General features: G+C 46.8%; 1 protein-coding gene across 1 annotated transcript in view; it reads left to right on the forward strand.

Annotated features, from left to right (window-relative positions):
• The first annotated feature begins 3,567 nt into the window (after positions 1-3,567).
• Ninl (ninein like) overlaps positions 3,568-7,817 on the forward strand; it is a 60,500-nt gene continuing 56,250 nt past the window's right edge. The window contains exon 1 of the mRNA XM_013355171.2: positions 3,568-3,719. The gene's annotated coding sequence lies outside the window, so the exon portion shown is untranslated. The remainder of the gene's footprint in view (positions 3,720-7,817) is intronic.

The raw sequence follows: 7,817 nt of genomic DNA on the forward strand, positions 1-7,817 counted from the left end.
CTGTGGGAAAATCAAGTTCTCCCTGATCACAGAGCCATGAAGATAGATGGTAACACATTTGTGTCAATTGTGGAGAGAAGGCAACAAGCTCCAGATGAAACAGGCAGTGGAGAAACTCTTCCAACAATGTTGTTACAAAAGTTGGTACCCCGAGACGGCTGATGAAGAGAAGAAAGCAAATGCCCCCTAGCTTCTGAATATGGTGCTTAGGATGTTGCCAACAAATATTCTGCTAGCTTTGTATGTTTTCAACAAAACTGGGATCATCTAAAGTGAGTCCAGCTGGCTAATTTTAACTACACATCTTTTTTTCACCATTAAAAAAAGAGTTTGACACCAAGTATGTGAAAAAGCATGGCCAACCCTAGTCAGGAGCACCTAATCTTAGATCATCAGTATTTGAAACTGCGCTCAATTAAACTCTTCTCTTTATAATTACCCAACTGCAAATATTTTTTATATATCAAAAACTGGACTAAAGCAGCATCTTAGCTAAACTATCGCTCCATTTCATCCCCCTCCATGCCATGTCCTCCAGCTACTAGACTACCAAAAAGAAAAGAAAGAAGGAAGGAAGGAAGGAAGGAAGGAAGGAAGGAAGGAAGGAAGGAGAGTGTGGTGGCTTGTACCTATAATCCTGATATTTGGAAGGTTGAGACAGGAGGATTACCAAGTTCCAGACCAGCCTGGCCCACATACAAAGACTGTGTCTTACAAAAAGAGGGAAAGGAGGAGGAGAGGAGGAACGATCAAGCAGGAAGAAATCACACAGTACAAGCCAACTGATATCAAAAATAGTGGGCAAGAAGGCTGGGTGCAGATGCAGCTAAAGGGAGGGAGGAAGAGAAGGACAGAGGAGGGAGGAGAAAATGTAGGCAGGAAGTCATAAAGCCATTATCGGCTGGGAGGAATCTCAGTGATAGAGCACACACCTATCATGCACATGGCCCTGGGTTCAATTCCCGACACCTGAACCAAATGTCACTCATATCAAATGGTGAAGAAAGAGATTTTTTTTAGAATGGCAGATTGCTCAAGAACACCATGAAACCTTTGCAGTGGTTCTGTCATTTCCTCCTCTGGTTCAGTCGGGAACAAAAGGACAAAATTCAAAGAAGAAGATATGGTCCGAGGACCAGAGAGAAATTCTGTTAGTGCGTCTCACTTGATCATACCTTGAGAATGCAATGTTGAGACTGGAGATGCAGATCAGTTCGAGCACATGCTCAGCCAGCTACAGGCTGTAAGCTCATGCTCAGCACCAAACTAAATAAGTCAATTAATAAATTAATTAAAATTAAATAAAAAGACAAAAGAAAAGAAAATAACAATATTAGTTCAAGAGTTTACTGAGTTACTGCCAAAACAACTGCGTTAAATGGAGGGAGATCTGTGGTCCCCACACAGACAACTGATAATTTTAAAATGAATGTGAGTCAGCCATGCTGGAGAGTGATCCACCCAGTTGCTCAGCATTTCCTGAGCGAGAATAGATAAGGTACCAGCGTGGGCTGCTAAACCCATAGACTCTGGGGCAGAAGCCTTGTTTCCTAGATCCTTGGCTTTAAAATGACACATTATAGCCACAAATGAAAGGGGATCCCACTTTGTCCCGTGGCAATGCAACTTTTGTTGTTGGGACGGTAAGTGTCATCTGCCTGTCAGAGAGATTTGAAGGGGAAAAACGTATATCTCTATCGGGAAAAGCAACTGTCTCTCTGTGGGAAGTCAGGTAGTCTCAGAACCTGGTCACCTTTAGTGACGGCTTGGGAACATGTGTTTTAACTTTTTTGTTAAAAGAAGAAATAGGAAGTAATTATTGTTTAAAACATACTTCCTTCTGGGGCCTGTGCAGTGGCTTAGCTTGACACAGATGTTGCAACTCCAGGAAACACACGTGAACCCCCCATGTTCACTGGCTAAATTGATTAAATCACCTTTAGAAATCAAACAAATAAAGTGTTCACGAAAAGAAGATCCACCAGGATGTGATGCAGTTGGGAAGTGTGGATTAGACTAAGGAGTATAAGGAAGAGAGACAAGATTGACTCAGACTCTTTCCAGAGCAAATCTCCAGAAGACAGTTCAGGCGTTGTTATTTTTAAATTTTAAATTGTCATATGGAGGGCCTTATTCCCCTCACATGAGAGTTGGAGCAGGTATGTTTCCCACATATTACCGGCTTGGTTCTAGTCTGTGGTATTGTGGAAACAATAGACCCTAGCACCAAATCTTCTGGTCATTGAGGAGGTGCCCGGAAGGGATTCTGCTGCCGCCCGCCCCCACCCCATCCCAGCTTTGATGTGGTGTGAACTAAAACCTCTAAAATTGAAAGCCCAAAGAAACCCTTTTTCTTCATAAGTTTTATCTCAACTATTTGCTGTAGACAGGGAAAGTGAGCAACATACCCTGTTTCTTTCTGGCTTGGAGCCACTGCTGTGACAGCTGATTTTGGTTGCTGACTTGACTGGATAGATCATTTAGTTCATCTCCCTACAATGGGTATTTTTCTCAACTCCACTTCACAGATGAAGGAAGTGAAGATCCCAAAGACCATATAACTGGATGGTAAAAAGTCGAACATTCACTAAATGGCATGGTGATTCTCACTAATACCAGGCTTGCACTTTCACAGTACATAAAAACCCAGAGTGTAAGGAGATAGAACGTATAGTCTTTTTAAAATATTTTAAAAGCTTTAATATTGTGTGAATGTGTGTGCATGATGCTTGCATGTGTGTGTGTCCAGAGGAGCATTACCACAGTATATGTGTGTGTTCTGAAGAAAGCAGAGTCAATGTATGTGTATGGGTGTTTTGCCTGCATGTATGTCTATGCACCACATGCACGCCTGGTGACTGAGGAGCCCAGAAGAGGGCATTGGGTCCCTTGGAACTGGAATTACAGATGGTTGTAAGCTGTCATGTGGGTACTGGAAACTGAACTTGGGTCCTCAGGAAGACCAGCCGGTGTTCTTCACTGCTGAGCCAACTCTCCAGTACCTCCTATCACCTTTTCATGGGTTTGGGGATTGAACTTGGATCATCAGGCTTGCAAGGCAAGTGTCTTTATGCCCCAAGTCATCTCCCCAGTCCCAATAAAACACATTCTTCACAGCAGCAACTATGGCATAGCGCAATTGGGAACCTCATACTACAATCTAGAGGGAATCAGGGCCCTGGCTATATGCCCCACAGCTACACCACTGCCACAGGGTGTGCATAGCTGTCTAGTCCATCACTGGCTGGGACAAGTTATGACATATCAAAAGGGAAACAGCCAAAGTATGGCTGATCAGAGTATGGAATGGGCTTTTTACAGGACCCTGGCTGCCTTCCACTCTGTAGAATTCTCCACCTGAAAGGACTTAAATAACTTGGTTTTTTATGACACCCTATCTCCCAGAGCCTAACTTTTTTACTGTATCCTTTTTTTCCTGACCAACTAGGCCCCTTGGTCCAGCTCCGCTTGCTTCCTTGCCCCGCCCCTAAGGCTCCGCCCCCCTGACACCGCCCCTCCCCTTCCCTGGGGAGGCCCCGCGAGAACGAGGGGGCGGTGCCCGGAGGCCTTGGGAGCCCAAGGGAGCGCGCCGGGCGCCAGACACAAAGAGCGGCTGAGGGACGCGCTACTGGGGAGCCTACCCGGATCGCTTTGCAATAGGCTCCCGGCGTCCACATCGCGGACTCAAGGCGCGGAGAGCGGAGCCTCCCACTCCCCAGGTGAGTAGAGCGTGGGGATAGGAGCTGAGGGGAGGGGAGCCGAGCGGGGCCGAGGGATGCCGAAGAGGGCCGAGCGGTGCCGAAGAGGGCCGAGCGGGGCCGCGGGGGTCGGCATCCTCAAGCTGCCGCCAGAACGTAGCGAAGCGGATTCCTGGAATACGGGCGCGAGCTCCGGAAGGCACACCGGAGTCCCCCTTTTCTGGGGCGCTCTTGGACCGGGAGGGGTGGTCGGTACCGAACTCGTCGTGGGGTGCAGCCGCCGCCCCAAACTTTGACGAACTCGGAGCGCGTGTTGCATGGGCTGACCGCGCTTCCCGCCCTCGTCCTCTTTTGACGAGGGGAACCGGAGCGGGAGGCGAGCCCGGCCTGGGTCCATGCCCACCAGTCCCCCTGGAAAAGCCGGGGACCGTGCTTGATTGGGAGCACCTGCTAGAGTTGCGCGTAGGTCTCTCCTGTGCCTCGTGAAGACGTCCTTGTGATCTCTGGTTGTATTATCAGTTTGCACTCAGTTGTTGAAAACTGGGACACCTCTCTGGGGCGGAGAAGCCTGTTGCATCTGTGTCAAGGTCGTCCCTGGCTACGCACCCGTTCTGCTACTTGGCTGTGCACTTCCAAGACCGGTCCATCAGTATAGAGTGGCAGCGATCCCGTGTTTGAGTTCAGTCTAGTTGGCTTTTGAGTTCACAGATCCCACGGTGGGAGTCCAATTCATGGTTTCTTGCGCACACACACTGTCAGCTGTCTACGCTACAAGATTTAGTCAAGCTTTGGAACCGGAGAGGCAGTCCCGAGAGGACCCATGCAGAGGTCAACTGTTGCACAACGCAGGTAGCCGAGAGGGATGGTGAAGATGTGTCTTCTTAAAGGCTTTTGGCTGAGATTTCCAGGTTCTTGATATGGATTTACACTACTTTTGGAGGGGTGGGGGGAGAGGAAAAGATAGAAAGGAAATAGGTTTGTTCAACAGAACACTAAGCCAAGCAGTTTATGAACTGTACATGCCAGTGGAGGCGGTTACAGCAGCAGCCAGCTTACCCGCCCTGTTCGTTTTGCATTAGTGGCTTAAACTATTACAGATCAGGCTAGTCTGTAGTCATTTGCCAAATGCTAACGCTTTAATGGAGGACAAACAACATTTGTGAAGGTGGTCCCAATAAGAACGAAAAAAAAAAAAAAAACCCTATCAGGGATGTCATTCCTGTAACCTTGTAATGTTTGTTACGTCCTTGTTATCAGTCTGACCTGCTAGCTTTGTAAGAGTTATTGCACACAGTTTGGTGTCATGTGTAATGTTTACTTTTGGGGATGCTGGGGATGGATCCCATGGTCTCAGGAATGCCAAGCTCTACTTCTGAACTACATCCCCAACCCAGTAACAATAACAAGGATAAGCCGCTCTTATTCGTTCATGTATTTACTGTAACTGTACTTCTGTCGTGACTTTAGTTTTCTCTCCAGAAAGCTTCCTGTTAGACAGCATGCCCTGCTGTGCTAGCAGCAGCCTCAAGCATCTCGTGTGTGGAACTGGTTGAGAGGCCGCTCAGGCCTCTATTAATCATTGATATCTGAGCTAGTGTATGTGCACTCGGTGATGTTAGCATAGTCACGAAATTGGCACATGACTCACTTTAGCAACATCAGTCTTCATGGTAAAGTAGGGTCTCTCTGTTACATAAAATGGAGAGTCAGTAAAAACTGGAGGAGGATGCTGCAACCCACGCTCCAAATTCATCAAAGTTTGGGGTGGCGGTTACAGCCCATGCTGAGTTTGGTACTGACCACCCTTCCTGGTCCAAGAGCACCCCAGAAAAGCGGGAACACTGGTGTGGCTTTCCAGTCCTTTTTTCGTTTGTTTTTCGAAACAAGGTTTCTCTGTGTAACAACCCTAGCTGTCCTGGCGCTTGCTCTGGAGAGCAGGCTAGCCTCAATCTCACAGAGATCTGCCTGCTTCTCCCTCCCTAGTGCTGGGATTAAAGACACACACCACCACCACCAGGCTTGCCCCAATGCTGATACTGCTTCTTTCTTTTCTCAGAATGAGAAAATAGTAAAGCCTTCTCCAAAAACTTGAATGTGGGATAAGATGTTACAACACTGACTTAGAAAAAGAATACTTGATAAAGGAAAAGTTAGGATTTAAATTTTAAAAATCTGTACAAACTTATAGAAAATGGGCTTTTTCTAACTCATTTTACTTTGCAGCTTGAAGACATGCCAGGACATGGGTGGCCTGGGGTTATTTGCTGATAGCCAGTTGTAAATCCCTTAGAATTTGCCTCTTTAGGAGTGCTCAGCAGAATTCTAACAGTAAAGTATGGGTTTGATTGTTATTTGGTGAGTGGCACACTCTAAATTTTCAAGATATTTGAAACATTTGAGACTTGAAACACTTGAGGATCCCGCCTGAACTCCTTCTTCCTAGCGTGGGTACCTGCCTTTGAGTATTACCGTGACTAGGTAGCTGTTAGCTACCTGTCCTTTTCCAGGCTCAGTAAAGATCTAGAGGCAGGATATAAAATCTGGGGCACCGTCCTGGCCTCACAGCTGAACTCAAAGTTTCCTGGCCTGGAAGAGTTCTGTGTGCTTTGCTACCTTTCTGCTCATCACTGAGTGGCAGTGACTCTAGGTTTGGGTTTAACTCAGTCCTTGGCTTCAAATATGAATTAGAAATTCAGGCTCAGTGCCAGAAATTTGGTTATTCACAGCAGGAGGTCAAAACTTTGGGTTCTACTCTACCTGGAGCTGTTGGAGGGTGACTGCAGTTGCTCCCACCCCCATCCTCCTGGGTGACCTTGAGCCTACCACGTTCTGACAGCTGAAGTCTTCCAGGAACTGAAGGACCCTGTGGAGGCTATCTCCCATCTGTGGGATTTATCTCTAGCCCTGCACTTTCCTTTCTCTCTGGTATGGACTCACTGGCTCGGACTTAAGTGATGGAGAGCCTGTGAGACTTCTTGTTTCCCAAGGGCCAGTGTGTGGTCTCCCTTGCGTTCAAGTCATGTTTTGTTTCTCGACGAAACCAGAATCCTCTACATAATTTTGATTGCTCAAGTTTGAGAAGAGTGCTGGTGTGTATTACAATTTTTTTTGTGCATTGTTTTGTAGCTCATTAGAGAAAAATGGTGTTTTCTTTTTTTGTCTGATGTGCTACAGTCTCAAAGATGCCAGTTACCTTATTTGGGGATCTGCTTCATGTAATAAGCAATGATTTTGATATGTTGGAGTTTCACTAAGGGGAGGGTCACTGTCTATTAGGAAAGCTCTGGGTTTTAAGTCTTGTAAGAGTTTTGCACATACAGATGTGTGTCAGTTAAGATGTTTTAGCTGCCAATGACAGGAAACCTAGTGTAGTACAGTGTAAACAAATCAGGAGGTGGACAAGACTTCAAGGCATCAGTGGCAGCTGAGGGTACTTGAGTTACTCTCCTGCTCCTCTGTGCATAGCAGTATGCAGGGTAGATGTAAAGATGCATCCTTTCTGCAAAGACAGAGTTGACCTCCATGACTCTCTTTAAGAAGAGGAGTTTGGTTGTCTGCACACGCGCGCACTCGCACATTCGCACAAATAATAAAATCAATCTTGATACAAAGAACAAAGAGTGGAATCTAGTCCGTTGGAACTGTCAACAGCAGTGGGAGCTACAACTCAGGGTTGTGTCACACAGCCCGAGGACTCTCAGGGCCCCTGTGTTTGTGGCTGTGAGTGCTGAGTTCTGCGGAAACCTGGCTGGGGGATTTGGTAGGAATGAAGGAACGGCAGACAAACGTTCAGAAAAGCTGTGATTGGGTGGGATGTGCTCACGGATGGAAACACCTCATAAGGAGGAGGGATTAGGTAGTCTCAGTAGGCGGTCGCTGTCTGGGAGCAGTCCTGGAGGAACGGGAGGAAGCTATGGTTTCCAGTTTTTGCACACACTGGCCAGTCTTTTCCTGAACCCTTGGGCTAGGGGAAGGCTTTGTTATTCCTTTTTATTCCTCTGAGTGTCACCCAGGTAAGACTTTGCTTTCATATTTCTGAGTTATTAGGGTCTTTGACATGGCTGTGCCCATGTCAATAATACACACTCACCCAGGACTCCATATTCATTCTCTCTCTCT

This window comes from Microtus ochrogaster, unplaced genomic scaffold (assembly GCF_000317375.1).
Source record: "Microtus ochrogaster isolate Prairie Vole_2 unplaced genomic scaffold, MicOch1.0 UNK100, whole genome shotgun sequence".
NCBI classification, from domain to species: domain Eukaryota; kingdom Metazoa; phylum Chordata; class Mammalia; order Rodentia; family Cricetidae; genus Microtus; species Microtus ochrogaster.